Source organism: Haliaeetus albicilla, chromosome 27 (genome assembly GCF_947461875.1).
Source record: "Haliaeetus albicilla chromosome 27, bHalAlb1.1, whole genome shotgun sequence".
NCBI classification, from domain to species: Eukaryota; Metazoa; Chordata; class Aves; order Accipitriformes; family Accipitridae; genus Haliaeetus; species Haliaeetus albicilla.
In genome coordinates this window covers 3,939,698-3,958,912 of record NC_091509.1, presented here as the reverse complement: position 1 = coordinate 3,958,912, position 19,215 = coordinate 3,939,698, and the positions used below count along the sequence as shown (strand labels likewise).

General features: G+C 47.8%; 1 protein-coding gene across 2 annotated transcripts in view; it reads left to right on the top strand.

Moving 5' to 3' along the window:
* Positions 1–19,215, top strand: part of FGF18 (fibroblast growth factor 18) — a 75,229-nt gene that overhangs the window by 30,669 nt on the left and 25,345 nt on the right. The window lies entirely within an intron of this gene.

The following is a 19,215-nucleotide window of genomic DNA, read 5'->3' as shown; positions in this document are numbered from 1 at the left end:
CCAGGTCAAAGGCTTTAATCCTGCATGTTGGGCTGAGAACCTCTTGGGATAAAAATAAGAGCAGCAATAAAAAAACAGGATAAAAGGGGAAAGAAACCCTTTCCAGGTTAAGAACATGGGATTTGTTGTATTGGAGCAGGCTGTCAGCCTGGCTCCCAGCTGCAGGCAGTTCCCACAGTAGTGTCATGCCCCAATTTGTTAGTGTATGATGGTGCTTGAAGAGAAAAATCTTTTTCTGCCCAATGGATGAGCTCGCAGTGTGTCTGCTGTAATTCATAAATGATACCCAGGTTGGTGATAGGGGATGTTCTTTCTCCAGGAACTATGGGCTTGAGTTTGGGTGAATCCAGCGCTTCAATGAAGCACTCTCATCTTTCAAGGCGAGGGCAGGGGAAGATATTTGACTTGAGCTGAAACTAAGCAGACTTTGGAGCTTTGAGAGTACCCCAGAGCTTAAATTGAATCTTGGGGCACGTGGATCCTGCAGGAACGCAAATAATTGAACTTCCCCCAGGCTAACAGCATGTTCAGCTATTCTCATTGTGATTTGCACACAAGCAACACGCTAGAAATGCTGCTAGCAGGCTAAATTATGAAAAAACTCTGTAATTCTGGTACATTTTGAGATGGTTGCGGCAGAGATACTTTTGCTCAAGTTGGTCGCTGGAAGGATTTTAGGGCTGTTCAGAGAACCGGTCCTTTTTCTCTTACGGATGTAGAGCCCCATGTGTTCACGTGTGGCTGCAGAAGTGCGTGCATGCATTGGCTAGCATGCACGTTCATGTGAGGTTGCCTTCGTGTGCAGCCCTGGTGAGGTGGTGGTGGGCTACGATGATGGGAGGTCAAAATCCGGGAGCGGTTGTTCCCTCGGGGAGCTTCGGGCAGGATGAGGTACACGCCGTGCCTAGCGCGGAGGGCAGCTCCTGCTGCTGCCAACGCGGGCAGAGGAGCAGGGTGAGCTGTGCCGTGGGAGGTGACGGCTCGAAAGCACCTGGCTGGAGTGAAATGAACCCCCGCGGCTGTTGCGTAGAGTCACCCAATCTCTCAGAGAAAGCCCTGCCTGAGGTCTCATCAACCTTGTCCTTTGTCATTCCCAAATTCCCAGATAAAACAGGAGTGGAAAGTGCCACTTGGCTGCTAATTATTGTGTCATTTTATTGCATTCATCCTCTTAAGGTTTGATATGTAAACTAGTCGCTGCGTGCTCGCTGCTGGCTTCCCAGGAAACGCTCTTGCCTGCAGTGACTGTCAGGTAACGTGATGTGGTTTTCCTCTCCATAAAAGAAGGCAGCATTTACAGTGGGGTGCAGCAGGGAAGTGTGCCCGTGAGCAGCTGACAAGTGCTAATTTATGTGTCAAAGCCCATCTTGTCCCCTTCATACATATGCAATCGTGTCTGAACAACAAATCCTCGCGCAGGAGCGTGCTCGTGACCGGTGGCGATGCCGCACAATTGCGGAGCCTGAGATTTCCCGTCCGGGGAGCTCCCCGGTGCCTGTGTCGCTGCTCGCCACCAAATCCTTTCTGCTCCTGGTTGCCGGCGTCCTGCTAACAACCCGGAGTGCTCTGGCCGTGGAGGCCGTTTGCTGAGCCCCCCATCTGCTCCCTCCCCCGCGCCTCCTAATAAAACTCCTCGATGCGTCAAGCTGCAAAGCCTTCCCATCCCTAGCCGTGCTGAAAGGTTATGGAAATCTGTTCATCATCTTGCTTGGCGCGGGAACACTTAGAGCATGATAATCGGGGAGACAGTGAGGTGGGACATGGAGGTCCAGGATGTGACCACGCAGAGCTCCTAGCTGTGATAATGAAGGGGGGAGAGATGTCAGAGTTACTGAAGTGAGAACCATCTGTGTTACAGCCAAAACTGGATACAAAGGCAATGACACAGGATTCATTATGTGCCGGGAACCCCTCCCCCCGAGCCATTATTATGGAGTAACCTTTGATCAAGACCAGAGAGAGGCTTAAACCAGGTCTGGGGATCTCAACAGTTGCAAACTTTTGATCCACATCTCCCGTCTTGCTGGTCGGATCTGCCTCTGAAGGAGGACACCTTTCCTCTTGTGCAGCAGATGGCTGTTTTTCCTCCTGCCCTTTTTCTCTTCTTCCCTTTCTTACTGCCTCTACGGGCTGGCACGGTGAGTCAGAGCCAGGCTGAGCACGGGGGAGTGCCCAGCTCCTCTCTTGGCTATGTCACCCTTGCAGACGGTGCCGACTCCCACAGCTTCTCCACTGTCTTAACCCTGTCCCCACTGACAGGGCAGGTGATGGTGGAGGTGATGTGGATTGATGTCCAAAGGATTACAGCGTGGGGAGGGCCTTGGGAGGATGGGCAAGAGCCAATGTCTGAGAAAAGGCAAGAGATGTGGGAAGAGGTGCCTGTGAGCTGGCTCCAGCCCTGAATTCTCCCAACAACTCAGTCCCATTAAGAGAAAGTAACATTAGGCAAGGGCAGCACCAACTGGCTCTTAATGTGGGAAGCTCTGTGGAGTGGTGTGGCTGTGGCTAAGGTCCATAGTGCTCATCACCAGCAATTAGCACTAGCCAGTTTTGACGATGGAGGAGCTGATAACATTTTAGCACCTCTTTCCCCTCTTCTCCCATACAAACTGGTTAAAAAACAATGTCCAAGTGAAGAGATGCTTCCCCCCCCCCCTTTTTTTTTTCTTGCACATACACAGCTTCCAAATGGCTGGTGTGGGAGAGTTGTCCTGCCTTTGAAGGGAGGTTAGTTTTATTGCAAGCTTTTATTGACTTCTGTAAAACTTCTCACCTCTTGGTGGAAGAGAATGCCCAGAAAAGAGGGGAGGTGGCAGATCTCAGGCACCGAATTGCTCCTTTCCAGGCAGCCACCGTGAATACAGCAAAATGACCAGCCAGCCCTGGTTCAGGGAGAGAAGATACTGCAGGGCTGGGGGAATCTGGCTGGAGGAAGCCCCCTTGAATGTTTTATACGGGTCTGCAAATGCCACATGAAAGGAAAAATACATGCTCTGCAATGCATAGTTTTGCTGGCATAATAACTCCGGTATATAATTTTTGGTTTATGCATTCTTCGGGGCCAAGATCTGGCCCCATGTGTCAAATTATTAAATGGCAAATTAAGTCAGTTAATAGAATTAATTGAGTCGATGTAATCCTTTTAATCAGATGGATCTGTTCCCTTCTCAGATGAATTAGAATCCATTAACAGATAAGTCAATTATTGGACTAAATTAAATCTAATAATAATGCCTGCTGCTCACAGCAACACTAATTAATCTAAATACACTTACCTATCTCCCAAGGTTGTGTTTTTTTTTTAAGGCTTAATTGATGTTCCTAAAGTGCTCTGAGATCTTTAGATAACAGACGATCTATGTGAGCAAAATATTATCTCTTAACAGACTATAAACTAATTAAAAGACTGATCTATTTACAGATTGCATTTTTACTTTAATCTCTTCAACCTATTCAGAAGGAGTTTGCACTGGCCCAGAAAAACAATATTCCTGTTATAAGCTTATTATTACTTTACAGGTTCCTAAGTGGTCCTTTCATTCGGAAAATGAAAGGGGGAAGGAGAAAAAACAACCATTAAAGTGCTGACAAAAAAAAGAAAAGGACCTGGAACCTTTATATTCTACCTCCGATAAATGGTACAGATAGGGAAGAGAGGGATCAGTGACCTGAAACCTTAGATCCTTTCATTTATTTTCATTTCACAAAAGGCAGAAGACATTCTATCCTGTTTGTTCACGATCTTTGTATCCGGCGCAGTTGGGGAGACAGAGCTCTCTTGGTTGGGTGAAGGCATTTTTTGCCTCATTTGTATTTCACAGCCATGTGATTTTCGTTTTAATTTGTCCCGGGCTACTGCTGTCCTGCGGGGCGATGAGAGGTGATAGCCATCAGGAGAGAGGCGAGGGGGGTGTGAGAGCTCTTCGGGCTTGCCCTCTCTCTGGAGGTAACTGTTATTTGTGGCGAGCGCTTGGGTGTCCTGACGGCCGGGCTGCGGCATATGTAGGTAGATTATTAGTCAGTGCGTTCCAGGTTGATATCCAGGGGTATTTTGGCCGTTGACCTAGTCTATCACAGTTTAAAAAAAAAACCTCTTGGGTCCCCTAGAAGGTTATAAACCTTCTCGTTTATAAGCCTTCTCGTTTATAAACCTTCTAGCCTACAGCACGGGAGGCTTTGTTTGAGGACACCCTGCACAACGGGCAGCATACAGGTATGACATCTCTCCTCCTCAGCGTCCCAGCGCCGCCAGCGTTCCCAGCCACCCCGAGCGGTGGACCCTGAGCCAGTGACGTCCTCTCGCAGACTCCCCCTGAGTTCAGTGGGTTTTAGCTCAGGACTCAAGAGATGCCCCTGAGACGGGAGGTCTGGGGAGGTTAACAAAGCGTGGGTTTGCTAGCAGGGTGTCAACAAATCTGGGGTCAGGCGGACCAGGGAGGAAAACAAATTCAAGAGGTGGTGCGCGTGCACGATGCCAGGCATTACCTCCGCGTGTCACGGGCGTTCCCGGTACAGAACGTCACGCCCTGTACAGATGTGCGTTTTTGGGTGGTTCGGGGAAAGCGAGGAGCCCGGGGAGACGTGTTCCTCCTTCCTGGGGCCACCCCAGCCTGGGCGATGTGCTCTGCAGCTTGCAGTCCCCGCCTTCTGTTCTAGCTGGAGCTTCCCAGAGATGCCAGTGGACAAGCCCACGGAGAGCACATTACAGCTGTCTAGACATCAGCCACACTCCATCCCGCCAGAGATTTCATTTGTGGTAGAAGTGGGCTCTGTTCCATGAGGAGGTGTAATATGTGTGGAAAATATTATTATAGCAAAATAGCCTCCTTTAATTGACTCTAAATTTTGCAGGATTCCTTCCTAGGTTTGGGTAATCCTGTGCTCTCCAGAATTAATGAGCTGACATAGCACTTCTTCGGGTTTGGCAGCCTGACAGCTAATTTAGAACTCCCTAAACTCATTTCACTAATGACTCCCATTTGTTCTATCTCAAAGCCTGGAAACAAATGCAAAATACCAGTGCCATTGTCCCATCTTTAGCAAGTCATTCTTTCCCCTCAGTATTTCTGGCACCTTAACAGCAAGCTGCCTTGGGAAACCTGATTAACCCTTTCCCTTCCTAGAATAGTTAAAATAAATGTTGATCCCCCTCCTGGGAAGATTGGGAAGAAAAAACTTAACTCGTTGCGGCTGGAAGGTGCAGAATTAACCTGCCAGAAAGACGGGAGATGCAGCCCAAGTAGCAATTGGGGTTAGTTAAATATAGCTGTATTTCCACAGGCTGGACATTCAGAAACCTGCTTTTCTTCCCAGGAACCAGGTATGTGCAAAGGGGCTGTCCGTCCTGGTGCAGCTCAGCCCGATACCCCGCGTGAACTGTGATTTGCTTTATAATTTATTCCGCTGAACCATCAGGATGGCTGTTTCCTATTTAAACGATGTATCGCTGCCTCTAGTCTCTTCCCATTACAGTTTTGACATGACAACAAGACAAATAATTTTTTTAAAAGACCTTTTATCTTCTAAACCATTTATTTTCACTTACTTAGCCCAGGGGCAGAGCTGACCTCAGCGTAAGGGATGATCATTCACCATGGCAGCTGTACAGTCATATGGGTCCTGGGGACTGGCCTGAGCCAGAGAAGCCTTTGCCGTCCAGCTGCTGTGTTGTGGCTCTGGTCTTTTTTCCCCCTTCTTGCTCAACATCCCCTGATTGCTTTTTTTTAATTTTAATATTTTATTTTTTTCCCTTAAAATGTCTCCGCTTCTCATCTGCAGTGGGGCAGCGGCAAAGTTTTCCTTGGAAAGCAGACGCGGGGATGAACTGAAGGGCGAGAGCCGGCTCGCTGCTTTGTTGAACCACGCGCGAGGCGGCCGGAGCTCCGGGCTGCGCTGGGCAGTGAGGAGCCTCGGCTGCCCTCACCTTCCCGGCGACTCTGAAAGGTTCGGCAGCCATTTGAAATGCGCTGTAAGCATCTTACACGAACCATCTGTACATTTAAGACACTTTTAGTTTTTGTTCTGCCGTGTTCTGCGCCTGTGTCAGGGTCGGGGAAAGCTCTGCTTAGGCAGGATGAGAAGTTTGGGAAGAAAAATCCAAGCCTTTTGCTTTTGGATTCGTGGCAAACCTATTTCAAATGATGTATTTGTTGCCAATTTCCTTTACTTTTGGTTTTGATACCTGCTACTCCAAACTCCCGCTGCGGCCAGCTTCACACCTGAAGTTCAGCTCTTTCTGCAGTGGTCTCTGTTTTGTACCTGTAGTAACAGCAGCAGCAGTTGTTTATTCTTCCTCTGACACTACAGTGATTTTTTATTTCCCTACTATTGGACCTTGAGATAGCTTAGAGAGCCTTGACTTTCATGGAGGAAAAAACCAAACAAACCATCTTTTAGCTCTGTGTCCAAACTTCAGGTCTCCATAATCACCGATCAGGGTTTGGAAAACCTAGGCCTGTCTGTCAGTAAATATTAGGGACCCAGAAATAACAAGGAGAAGTAATTTAGAGGTCTGCTGATAATTTGTCATTTTTAATTTCTGTGTGGAGTGGAAAGTGAGCTACAAAGTGAAAAATCTTTATTTTCATGCAAGTCATAAAAGGGTTTTTGTTAACAGTTTGTGTGTGTATATAATTCTGTGCTGTGATTTAAGTGTTCCCATTAGAAATGCAGAATAAGAAATAGGATCCCATCTGTGAGCAATTTAAGAGGAAGTGAGACAATGGAGTCGATTGCTGCTTCAGTTTAGATAATCAATACAAATATTATTAGTATAGTGATTTATCTTCTGAGACACTTTATGAAAATGTGAATGCCAGACCCTGAAGACAGGTCAATATGATATTATCTGTTCCTGCCTTGCTGTGATTACGTTTTTTTCCCATGAAGCTCAAGCAGCTGCTTTGCTAAATGTTCTTCCCTGGCTGTGATGAAATAACGCAGAAACAAAGTTAGGGCTTCCCTTTCTCCTCCGTGACTCTGAAAACACACTGTGCATATCAGTACAAAGACTACTTTTATCTGAAATTGGTACCTGGGGACTGCTGGGTGGATACCGGGAGGTTATCTTTAAGGTTCCTTCCAACCCAAATCATTCTATGTTTTTATGATTTATGATGAAGTTCTGGAAGAAGTTTGCATAATTTTAAATGTATTTCTAGGCCGTGAGTGATTCTGTGCACAAATGCTATTGTGGTATCTGAGGTTTTCCCATATCTAAGCATTCGGCCAGCCGTGAATTCAAGTCCATTCTTGGGATGCAATTAAAAGTACCCTGTGAATTGGCAAATAGTCTATATTTGTGAAAGGGTTTTTTGATTGCTTTTACTCTGGAGAGGGGGGAAGGAAAACATCGTCAACAAATTGTCTGGTAAATTTTGGCTTTGGTGTACATTACCGTGCATGTTGTCAGGAGGCTGCTGAGATTTGTCCTTCATGAGAAACGTTTGGGGGAAATTAAAAATGTAAATAAATCTATTAAGAACATGCCTAATTAGAGACAGGGGGGGAAATTCAAAGCTTGGTATGTAAAAAGCACACTTCTGCTGGAAGATAACATGGGATCTTGCCAGGCTGCTGTTTGAGAGACCTAAAGTCAGTAGCTTGCTTTGCTGGAGACTTCATGCTGGTCTGGAGCATCTCCTGCACTCCACGTTGCCCAGGTTAGGTGGTGGGACACTGAGGCTGGACTCTAAACAGGGGAAAGAGAAGGACCTTTGCTCCTCATGTATAACGAAGTGGCACGAATTTCATCCTCTCAATCTCCTCGTGTGTTCCTCCCTCATCTCCAAAACAAGGTTTGCACCATTCTCTCACCTTGTATGTGTGCTGTCAGGATAAAAGCATTGCAAATGGAGAGATTGCACTGCCGAAGAGACGGTGGTAATGGAGACCACATTGGTAGCCTGGTTGGAAGTAATTATTTGGTGTTTTTAGATGCTGTGAGACCATTCCTGTTTTCAGGTTGGGGTTTCCTCAAGAAAGGTGTTAGACTTTATAGAAAAATAAGGCACTTTAATCGCTCAGATTTCACCTCAGCTCTTTTAAAAACCAGATAGTCAGGAATTTCCGCAGCTGCGAGGTGGAGCACAGCAAACATTAACAACGCCAGTAGCATTGCGTGGCCGTCTGGAAGAGGAGGGAAGAGCCCGGTCCCCTACAAAACGGCACTGAGCCTCAGGCTCAGCGGAAAGGTGAAAAATAATGAAGCTCCGAAGAAGAGAAACTGCTGATGCATGACGCTTGGAAATCTGGAAGAGTCCAAAAAGTGAGCTGAAAATACCCCCCAAAAAATGACTATCTGTGGCTTGAACGAAATAGTGTCCGATCAGCATTCAGAAACCGCTGAATTCAGGCCGTTCCAATACTGGCATTTTCCAGACTGCTTGCCAGTCGGATGCAGAGGAGAACACGTGTAGAGCGTCTGCGGTCTCAGCGCTCGCAAGAAGGGGAAGGCGAGCTGGAAGTTAAGGGAGTGAGAAGGCCCCGTAAAAAAAACCCTATTTTTTTCTTACTGTGAGGAAGAGAGGGGGTATTGGGGTTGGAGGGAGATGGTCGCGTGGCTGCACTCTGTAAGCATCCCTTTTAATGAGCTGTGCCAGCAATAAATAGTGCACGCTTTGGTCCCCGATGAATTTTAAGTATTTTCAGAATGCCCGTAACAGACAATTCATGCTTTTATGGTGACGTAGGAGCTGAGACCTTCTAAATGTCTCCCGAGCTTTGTGTCCCTGACTTTGCTGTAGTCACTTTGGGGATGTGCCTGTCCTTTGCTGATGCTGCCTGGAGTAGTTGAGCTTGAAGAATCACTGGGTAATGTTCAGATTTATTCTACCCTCATCTCTGAGAGCTGAAATGAGTGCCTGAAAGGCCTTCTCCTCCTCTGTGCTCACAGCTGCCAAAAAGGGCGCCTTTCTTCCCAGAGCAATAAGAAAAAACCCCTGCCATCTGCCGTGACCCTGCCGCCTTCTAGCTGTAACGAGTTTTGGTTCTTCTCCAACAAGCAGTTTCCCAGTGATCACAACTGGATGGCAGCTGTGCTGGCCCCAGGTAGAGCCGTGGAGAGGAGCACTTGTTCTCTGACACTGCTCGGCTGCTTCTGTTCCTCGTTCAAGAGCTGGGCTGGTGGGATGGAGGAGGAGCAGATGTTGCGCCTGAGCAGCGTGATGGTGACACAAGCCGTTCGCGTTTGAGCATATGGTAGGCGACATACGCTTGGGATCCTGGCTTCAAGTTGGCGTGGCTGGTATGGTTTGGTTTCTACCGATGTTCTCAAGTGCTTTTGGAAGGACAAGCAGAAGAGGAAACGGGTGGTCAGATGTGGGAGGGGAGCTCTAGCAGCAGGGGACATCACCTACGGCTGCTGGAGGTGGTGAAGACCTTGGTGTGGAGAAGCAGCAGGAAAGGGCTAAGAATAGGATGGCATGTCAACACCAGATAAATCTAAAAAAACATCATGTCTAACTGGCCTCAATGCTTGGCCAGGGACAGCCATGAGGCTCCCAGTGTGTCCATGCCCCGCCGTGTGGTATGGGCATCACCGCAAAACCCTTGTTACTGCTCTGGCAGATTTTTGCAGGGGTGAGTGCTGAAGCAGACTGAGGGGTGCTTTGGGTTCCTAGTGTCACATCACACGTTGTGTCAAGGCAGAGGGTGAACTCTGCAGCTGCTGAAAGCTGGTCTTGTCCTGTTGGGATCAGTGACATTGTCCCAGGTTCCAGCAGCAAAGGAGCTTGCCTAAAGGTAACTTCAGTATAAATCCCAAATAATGTTTTTGCTGGTTGCATGGAGGGATCACAGGGCTGGAGCTCTGTTACAACTGAGGCCCAATTATCCTCTTTCTTACACTCATGAAACTCCACCAACGTTAGCAGAGCCATTCCTGGAGCTCCTGTGTGTGACTGAAAGGAGATTAAGTGCCCAGCAGTGCCTCCCATTCCTCCTGTGTCTTGCACCTTTGTTAAGACCTTGCATTTCAAACCATTTTAGCCGGTGGGAGGCAAATCAAAGCTGTTAGGTTTTAGCCGGTGACAATGGTAGGGTGCTGCGTGGTGTGCCCAGCCCCTTGCCTTTGTGCAACATTTGCTCAGCAGTGATCCTTGCTTTATTTCATTTGCTTCTGCATCTGCATTTGTAACCATTTTTTTCAAGTTTCTGACTGGTGAGTCATTACGAGTAAATAGGCAAAAGGATATTGACTTTACACCTATTAATTTGGGGGTGCTAACAAGCAAATGTCAGAGCTGTATAGTTACTGGGTAAATTGTTCCACCTGGGAGGACTGGAGGAGAGGAGATAAAAAGCATTGCAGATAAACTGCACTTTTGTTTCTAGCTACTTGCCTTGGTTCTTCTTGCAACCATAATGAGTTTGGGTGAACATTTGATGGTCACTATTGCTGGAACCTGTTCTGAGCTTCACCAGGATTTTCTAGTGCTGGAACTATTCGACCTGTGTGGGTACGAGATGAAGCTAAGATCCTAATTAGAAGATGCTAAATATGTTCGCTCGGAAGTGAGGTGCCCTTTACGGCGGGCTGGTGGAACAAACCCTTCTTCCTGCGGCATATGCGAGTGCGGGGCGGCGGATGAGTCAGGATGCGTGTCGCTGCCGGTGCTCGCATGCTGCGTGTGCTGCACTCGGGAGGGGAGTTAGAGACATGTAGTAGCTTTAATATAGCTAGTACAGGTACCGACAGCAGCAGACATCAGCGGTGTGGGGTGCCCGTTAGGTGAACATGAATCAGTGCGGCTCCGTGGACTGTGGCTGCAGGGACAGCTCATGGTCGTGGCCATGGGCAGCTCGCTCCTGCTGAGGTCTGCTCTCAGTTTCGCTGGTGCTGGGCCCAAGTCAGCTGAGGATGTGCCTGTCCCTCTCCAGCCACAGCTCTGATGCAGTGACCATGCACCCTTAGGTGTGCTGAAATCAAGACAAGGATGTCGGCTTTCTTGGGAAGAGCAACCAGAGGATGAGCTGGATGACCTCTGGAGAGCTTTCCCAGCCTAAATTATTTTGTGATTCGGTGAGTGTCTTTCAACACTGATTGTCAGAAAGGAACTGGCAGATAAAGTCATCAATGACCCTTTGCTTTGAAGGCACTGGTTCTCCTTTGGAGCCATTCAGCGGGACCCTTAGGAAGTGTCTTTTCGTGGTTTGTCCCTCCCTTTTCTTGTGATTTTTGTATTGAGATTTTTAAGAATCTACATTACTTAAAAAATTGGATGTAGACAAAGTTTTCCATTCTACCACTTTAGTCCTTCTGCCCTTTCCTTTGGCTTGGGGTGACTCACTTATGTCTGTAAAGATGGTACCATCTGCACAAGGGTATATAAACTGTAGTTTATCTTAAAAGGTGCGTGCTGCAGAGTGGAGAGGCACACTTTGTACCAGTGCAATAACCAGTTATCATCTCTACTCCTTTCTGGACATGAATCTGGTTTACTGTGTGCTTTGAGTGGAAGGAAGGAGTCCCCAGTCCTGCTGTATCCCATGTCAGGCTCCCTTTCGCCAGCTCCTGCTCTGCGGCTGTGACTTCCAGCCTCACTCTTCCTCCTTGGTGCCTGACCTGCCTGCAGCCAGTATCTGTCTCTCAGCAGGAGGAATCTGAGGAAACGCAGCAAACTTCAGCTCCTGGGGCTAAATTGTTGTGCTCTGTAACAGCAAACTGTGTTGAACTAATTGACAACCAGCTTTAAATGTACCCTGATCAAGCAAATACATTGATTTATTTTTTCCTCTCTTGCCGAGTGTTAAGCGGCTTCCAGCTTGGTTTCCTCCCCAAGAACTGGATAACTCATCTATTGTGTAGTAAAACTGATGGGCAGTTTTGACCTCTATACAATCCTTTCAGTATGTTGAGGGAGGAAGGAGTTTCTTATACTCGTATGAATGTTTGACCACCTAAAAAAAGCAAAACAAAAAAAGCCCAACCCAAAACCACACACAACAACAAAAGATGATCCATTTTCTCTGGATGTCTTTGAAAGAAGCTTAGTTTAGAGACAGACTGAAGAGAAAGGCTATTGATTTTGTTTGACCTCCAAACAGACTGCGGTCAGTATATTTTCCCTGTTGGAAGCGGTTCAGGGCCCTGAATTTCCATGTCAGCGTTTGTATTCTGAAGTGCACTGGAGCTTTTGCTGCTTCTTCAATAAATATCAAGCTGTAGGGAAAGGTAGTGCTTTTATATATATGTATTTCCCTCTGGATCTGCCCTACCTTTCTTTTTCTTTCTTATATAACTCGGTCGTGTTGCTGATTAAGCATTTACAAGTCCTCTTCACTGAACATCATGCAGGTTAGTGGCTTAAGCTGGGACTACAGGCAAGTTTTGTAATCGCTGTCTTGCTTTTTCCAGTGTTGAGCCGGGTCCTTTCCCAGCCTCTTGCCTGCACCAGCACCCGTTGCCATACCTGGTGCGAGGAGAGAGACGCCTTCCTGTACACAGTAATAAACCCTCTAAAAAATACCGTCCCCTCTTCTACCCTGATTATTCTCAACCTCTACATAGGAAAGCCTTCCTGGTTTGTGCTTAGTCTCCTGCAGTGAAACAGAGTATTCTGTTTGGTGGCTCCTGTAGTTCTGGAAACGCACTGCTCGGTACAGGTTTGCATAGTTTTGTAGATGTTCTTGTAAAATGGCTCATGACAACTGATGTGTCCTTTCTCTGGCAAACGCCTATCAAAGAGTGGCTTCAAGGGATGGAAATACCTGTAGGATGTGTTGATTGTCAGGTTTCTAAACAAACTTCTCGGAGCTCCTTTGAGATGAGGAGTACCAGTCGGCATCTCTCCACGCCGAGGTGTTGACTGCATTATCTCCTCCTAATTTAACAATAATGCTTCACACGGCGTGTTTTTGGTTTGTATGCTTCCGCCCACTTTGTGGCAAATTCAACACAGCAAGTTTGCTGCTGTCGGCACATCAAAGGGCCTGATAAACAGGCCGTGGTGTAATCAAGCTGTAGGCAGAGGGTTGCTGATGTTGGATACCAGTTGCTGAGCTCCCCTGTTGGCTTTGGCAGCATGAGCTTCATTTCTAACTCGCATGGACAGACGTTCCTCTTGGTCCTAATGCTGTGACCCCCTCTTTAGAGAAAGGGTTGGTCTTCATTGCCATTGCCAGCCTCACGTCTGCTTCTAGATGTGTTTTGGGGCAGGGTGGAGGCTGCTGGTACGGATGCGTGAGAGCCTGCGACGTAGGTGGTCTGCTGACAATTATACAGCGTCAGTTTCTAACTTAAGCGCTTAATTTCCCAGACAATAATAGCCCACTGCATCCCTAAAAAATAATGGTGGAAGATGTATTTGTGCAGCCTGTGCCAAGTCAAGCTGAGGTTGCAGCCTGTGTTGGGTGTGTAACTCCAGTGACTCGCCGGAGCAAGACTTTAAGGGTTCCCTAGAACTTTTCTTGCTGTCTTTAGCCCCAACCCCCCTCTCCCTAAATCTGAATATTCAATTAGATTAACCCTTTGCAAATGGCTCAGCAAACGCCTCCGAGAGTGGTGAGAAAGAGAGACCTGTAACTGTTAAACCTCTGCACAAACATGAAGGCAAGGAGCCGGTGGATGGAGACCGTGGAAGGTGATGGCCTTGCTCCCGGCCATCCGCAGCCCCGGGCAGGGCGTGAGCCTGCCCAGCGCTGCCCAGCAGAGCCCAGCACCGTTCGCCCTGCGCGGCCCCGTGGCTGGAGCTGCTGGAGGTCGGTCCCGTGGGTGCTGCCTGTCGGCCTCCCCACCTGCCCAGCCACACTAGGTGCTCATGTCTACCCTGGGTACTGGCGCTGCTAATTACCCCTCGGCTCCAGTTCCCAAGGCCTGCATGGGGAGTGGTCCCCCCCGTTTGCACTGGGCCATTGGGCAGAAGAGGGCAACGCAGAGGGGCTGCCATGCTGTCTGGGATGATTTAGTAATAATTATTACTAACACAGCAATAATATTCATCAACCTGCTACTTGTCTTGGGAGTAAGTAGTCCTGGGCTTGCAGTCTGAGCACAGACTGGTCTGTTTAGGTATTACCCACCTCAAGGTTATCATGAAGCTTTCCTGATTAATAAGCAGAAAGATTTGCTAGAGCCCTGAACAGCAGCTGATATATCAGTAAAACATGTCGTTTGAAAGGTAGGTAACCTCTGGGAAAGCAGCAATGCTATATGTTACCATACTGCAATAGCTTCCATAGGTGGTCTCCGGTACATTGTGATGGTGGATCAGGAATATGACAGTTTCTTGTTAATGATCTAAATCAAAAACTAAGCACGCGTAGAAGAGCAAAGACGTCCTTGTGTTTTAAGTGCCTGTAATCTGTTTCTAAGAGCTGGGTACCAAATTATCCCTTTGATTCTCAAAGGTAATTGTACCTCTTAATTAGCTGGAGAAAAAATCCCCACAGCCTGAGATCTTGCTATATAAATTATAATTAACCCCTTGGCACTGGAAGTTGAGATTTCCTGCCCCCGAGCACAAATGCAAAACGCATTAGCAGCACTTAACGTCAGGCACTCTCGCCCACCGCAGCCGAGGGGTCAGCTTGCTACCCCATAAATACTGCTGCACTCCCAAGTCCAGTAGGAAAATGGCAGGGAAGCCGCGGAAACCCGAGGGGAAGCACTAAATACACCATTTGGGGATGTTTGACCTGCTTACTTTTCAGAGCTTCAAATGCCCCAGTAGGAAGGACAACACAGAAAAAACCCCCAAACCTCACCAAACCCCCCAAAAACCCCAGACCCCGGTGAGGAGATGGGAGCGATGAGAGGGAGCGGTTTTGTTAGCCGACATGGCTGGTTGCCTCGCCGTGAGAATGGCTCTCGGCGCTCCCGCCTCGCGCACCTCCGGCGAAATCATTGTCCGGTGCCAGACACACTTGGCTGTGCCTGTTGTACGCGAGAGCGCGCCGGCCGGGGGCCGCCGGCCACCCACGGCTGTCATTCACCAGCATCCTGCTTTTTTGTCTCCTCCTTTCATTCCCGCCTGTTGGGGGATGAGCTTTAACTCTTCGCACCGGAGGTGGACCTGCGGTGAAGCGCCAGGTCGGGGCGGCCGGAGGCCGGGAGGAGGGCAGCGCGGCGGCAAGGCTGGCGGCTGGCCTCGGCCTGCTCGCGCCTGCGGCTCGTCCCTTCCCGTCCCCTCATCTACAGAGGGTCTCCGCTCACTTCCTGAACTCGGTGCAGGGCCGGGCCCGGCGGGCACCCGGATTTAGGGAAAGCCGCCTGCTTTCCTCACCCGGAGCTTGCACAGAAGCTCCTTAGTTCAAGTTAGCCGGTTCCTTCGCTCCTTTGGGGTCCCGCAGGGAGAAATAACTCTTCTGCCGCGGGCCAGTCCCGGGGTGGCCGCAACTCTGCGGTGGGGTGTAAAGCCCTTGCGTACAGGGTGTTGTTTGCCAAGGGCTGTCCCTCGCTCCCTGGGTTGTGTGGCACGTCCTCAGGCTCCTTCATGCCGGTGGCTCCGGCAGCTCCTCCGGCAGCGGCAGCGGTCGTCCGAGCTGGGGTGGTGGCAGCAAGGGGGGGTGACTCGGCCACCTCGGCGGGTCTCTGAGGTGGCTCCGTCCCCCCGTGGCAGAGGTGAGGGGCAGCCCCGCTCCTCGGGCTTGGCACGGCCACCAGGACCGCCTTGTAAATATTTCGAGTCCGCTACGTATAAATGGCGGTGGGGAATTTCCTTCTCCCATCTGCTCCAAAGACCGTAGAGAGAGGTAAAATAGGAGAGTAAGAAGGTGTCCCGGGGGGAGGAGGGATGTGCTCACTGGCACGGGGTAGCGAGTGCTGGAAGGAGGGCTCGTCCTTTGGGTTTTGTCCTTTGTCTGCACGTCTGAAGATTTTTAAAGTGACTTACGTGCTGATCAAGGAGCTGGCCAAAGAGCCCACCAACCTAAGCGACCTCTGTCTGTCCGTGTTCGGACGAGTACAGGCTGGGCACCTACAGCATCACCTGCCAGCGCGGCACCCACCGCCTCAGGGGACCGTCCCCTGTGCAGGTCCACGGGGCCACCGCCTCCGGGGTGGGGAGAGGAGGGGAGGACGCTCTGGTGCGGGGAGGAGAGAAAAGGGCTGAGAAAATCTTGGATGGAAACATGGGGCTGAGTCTGAGCTTTGTAGGTGACCTGGGTCTCTAAATAAACTGAAACTGGGATAAGTAACAAATAATATAATACAGATTTTACACTGTCAATGCTGATCCTCTGAATCCAGAATACCCCAAAATAATCTATTAGAGGTATTGCCTCTTTTCTTTGCTGCTCTTGTTTATAATGCCGTGGATGAGGACTGGCTTAGTTCTGTACTTGATTTACTTTTTATATTAAGATTTAGCGTGGGATCTCCTTCTCTTAATCCAAGTGCTTATGGTTTGAATGCAGAATTATATTTGAGATTTTTAAAGTACCTTTATTAAAACATAAAACTAATTTTACAGTTCTGACAGGCCTTATTTAAGTACCCAGTGCCAGATGCCTTTTGTCCCAAATGACTCCAGGAAAAAAAAAACCAACCACCAACTTTAAAAACTTCTAATGCAATTAAAGTGCAGTAAAAGGCAAGTAAATAGTCTTACCTATGCTGTGGACTGGGGGTAATAGTTTAAGAAAAGCCTCGCACTGAATGTGTTTCCAAAAATAAATATACGAAACCAAAGGTGCTAAAGGCAGAGTTAATGTGATACCTGATTTTTTGTTGTTAATTCTGTTGCTGCTGCTCTGAGAATAGTTGAAAGAATTGTGCTAGGCCTGTAGGGAGAGACCTTTTCAAAGGGGCTGATGCAGAGGACCCTCCTCCAAGGTGCTTCACCTGAGGGACTTGCTTTGGCTGCAGTTGGTTCCAGAGGTTGTGTGTCCCCAGGTGCTATCGAAGGTCAGTTCTTGTCCATCTCTTTCAACCCTTACCCCAAAATAGTCACACTCTCATATTCTTATCTAAGAGTGACAGTTTTCTATACTTCATTTAATAATATGTTACCTTTTATTTGGCAAAAGCGAGCTTCAGGAGCAGGAGCTGATATCTTTGAAAAAGTCAGATATCTTTGAAATTGTGTTTGCATCCATTTGTAAGAGCAAGCCCTGTTTAAAATCTTAAAACATAGAGGAATTTTCCCCATGGGCCAGAACATTTTTTCTGGTAGGTTGCGCTGCTGCCTCTGCTCCTCTGGGCTCCAGAGCCACAAGAATCCCATTGAAAATACTGGAGCATCCTGCAACTTTATTTTCAGCATACTTTTTGCTTGCTGGAAGAAGGGAAAGTTACAAAGAGCCCCTTTGAGAAAATGCACAAGCATGCTTATATTCCTATGTGTAAAATTAATTGTCGTATTTTCAACTTTTACTGGCACGGAATAAGAAACCTGCTCGGTAGAACTTAACATCTTTGTATATCAGGCATGGCTGATAATCTTAATTCTACTAACACTGCAAATGCTTTATGCATTTATCCTGATTAGCCCCATTTTGGAGCACTTGCAAATACAGCAGTGGAGCCTGGACGGACTAACTTTTGGAGTATGGGAAACCATCATGTTGTTGGCATACAGGAAAGATTTTATGTGTTTGGGACTCCCTGGTAAGAGGATATGGTGGTGCTAACATCACACCTACTTCATTGCTGAGGATGAGCAGCCAACCACCAGGTTGCCCGAGAGAGGTGGGTGAGTGCTTCAGAGTAAACGTGGTCTGTCCTGTGCTTCTGGCCACAAATAAAGCAGCTTTGGAGAAGCAAGAGTACATGGGGTTCCCATAGTTGTCATTCTCTGCTTATTGTTATTTTTGTGTACATCAGTATTTTTATTGGGTTCAGCTGAGACTGGGAACAAGAAAGTCAAAATAACTTCGGCAGGGTTTGTTCATGCGGTAATTCTAACCCTCTGTGGGATGGGAAAGGTTCACGCTATTTCCAGACCCAAGAGACTCCAGTGCTTTGGATGTGTTTCAGCCAGGCGCTCAGGGCCAGGTTGTGAGGTCCTTGTCTGTTGGGCTTGACTATGTCAGTAGGAGTTTACTCAAATGAGAATGATCAAAGACATCAGGGTTTGGCCCTTTATTTTTCATTTTAGCTGCTTTTTCAAGCATAACAGAGCTTCTGAACTTTTTTGAGGCTCATCCTTCACTAATTCCAGACTCGGAGCCTGGCAGCTTGTCAAGCAGTTTTCCTGCCTCTGTAGAAATACTGTCCACTTGAGCTGTGTTTGGAGGCAGCAAGACACCCTGGTGAGATAGAGGAATTTCTGTGCTAACATTTTTAACGTTTCTCTTTCCAGGCCTACTTCTTAGTCATTGCGAGTTTGCAGGTGGCAAAGTTCAGTGCAGAATTTGTTCGCTGCCACTCCCTGCCCAGGCGTTTTTAAAGCACACAACCTATCGCCTCGAGTTTTACTGAATCTTGTCTAAATAAGCTTATTCACCATCATAGAAGCAACTGCCAAAATATTTTTAGTGTCTCTTATGGTGCATTATGTATAAAACATCTGCAAGAGGCCAAGTCTGATTCCCCACTGCTTAATCCTGTTTTCTTAGATCTGCAAATGGGTGCAAATGGCTCTGTGTCAGAATGACAGTATTTTACATTCATTTTTCACGTGGGTAAACGATGACCAGCACTGGGTAATGCAGGACTGGGCCAGTAATATGGTACTTATAATTTTCACATTGTCCTCAGATTTTTCTTTTTTTTTTCCCACAGAATCACAGATTCAGGGATTTATTAAATTTTTATTTAAGTTGGGCAGAATCTCTAAGACCTACCTTGGTATTTATTCTGGCCTTATGTCAGCTAAGCTATCAAACAATTTTCACATGCATGGACTGATAAAAGACCTCAAACTGGTGAATTTTCATTTAAGCTTCTCCCAAGATGTGGTGAATAGAGTTAGTTTATGGGGATTGTGTCTGGAAGCTTTGACGTCCTTCAGAAGCCTGGGCAGTCCTGAGAAGAGTACTACTTTGTTTCAGGATCTCCTTTTTTCCTTGGTATTGCTATTCTGGCATAAGCAACACATCTCCTAGGGGGTGGGGAGGCAGGCTCTTCTGAGATGGTCCCGGAGATGCTTGGGGAACACCAGCAGCTCAGCATCGTTCCCCATGTTTTGCTAGCTGCCGCTGAACTGGTAGTGGAATTTTTTGGGTGGGCATCCCTACAGGTGAGATGACTGTCATGGTGTGACAGGCTTAAATAGTGGAGGTTTCACTAGTGTGCAAGCGATGTTTTATTACGCGAATATCTCAGTCGGTGCACCC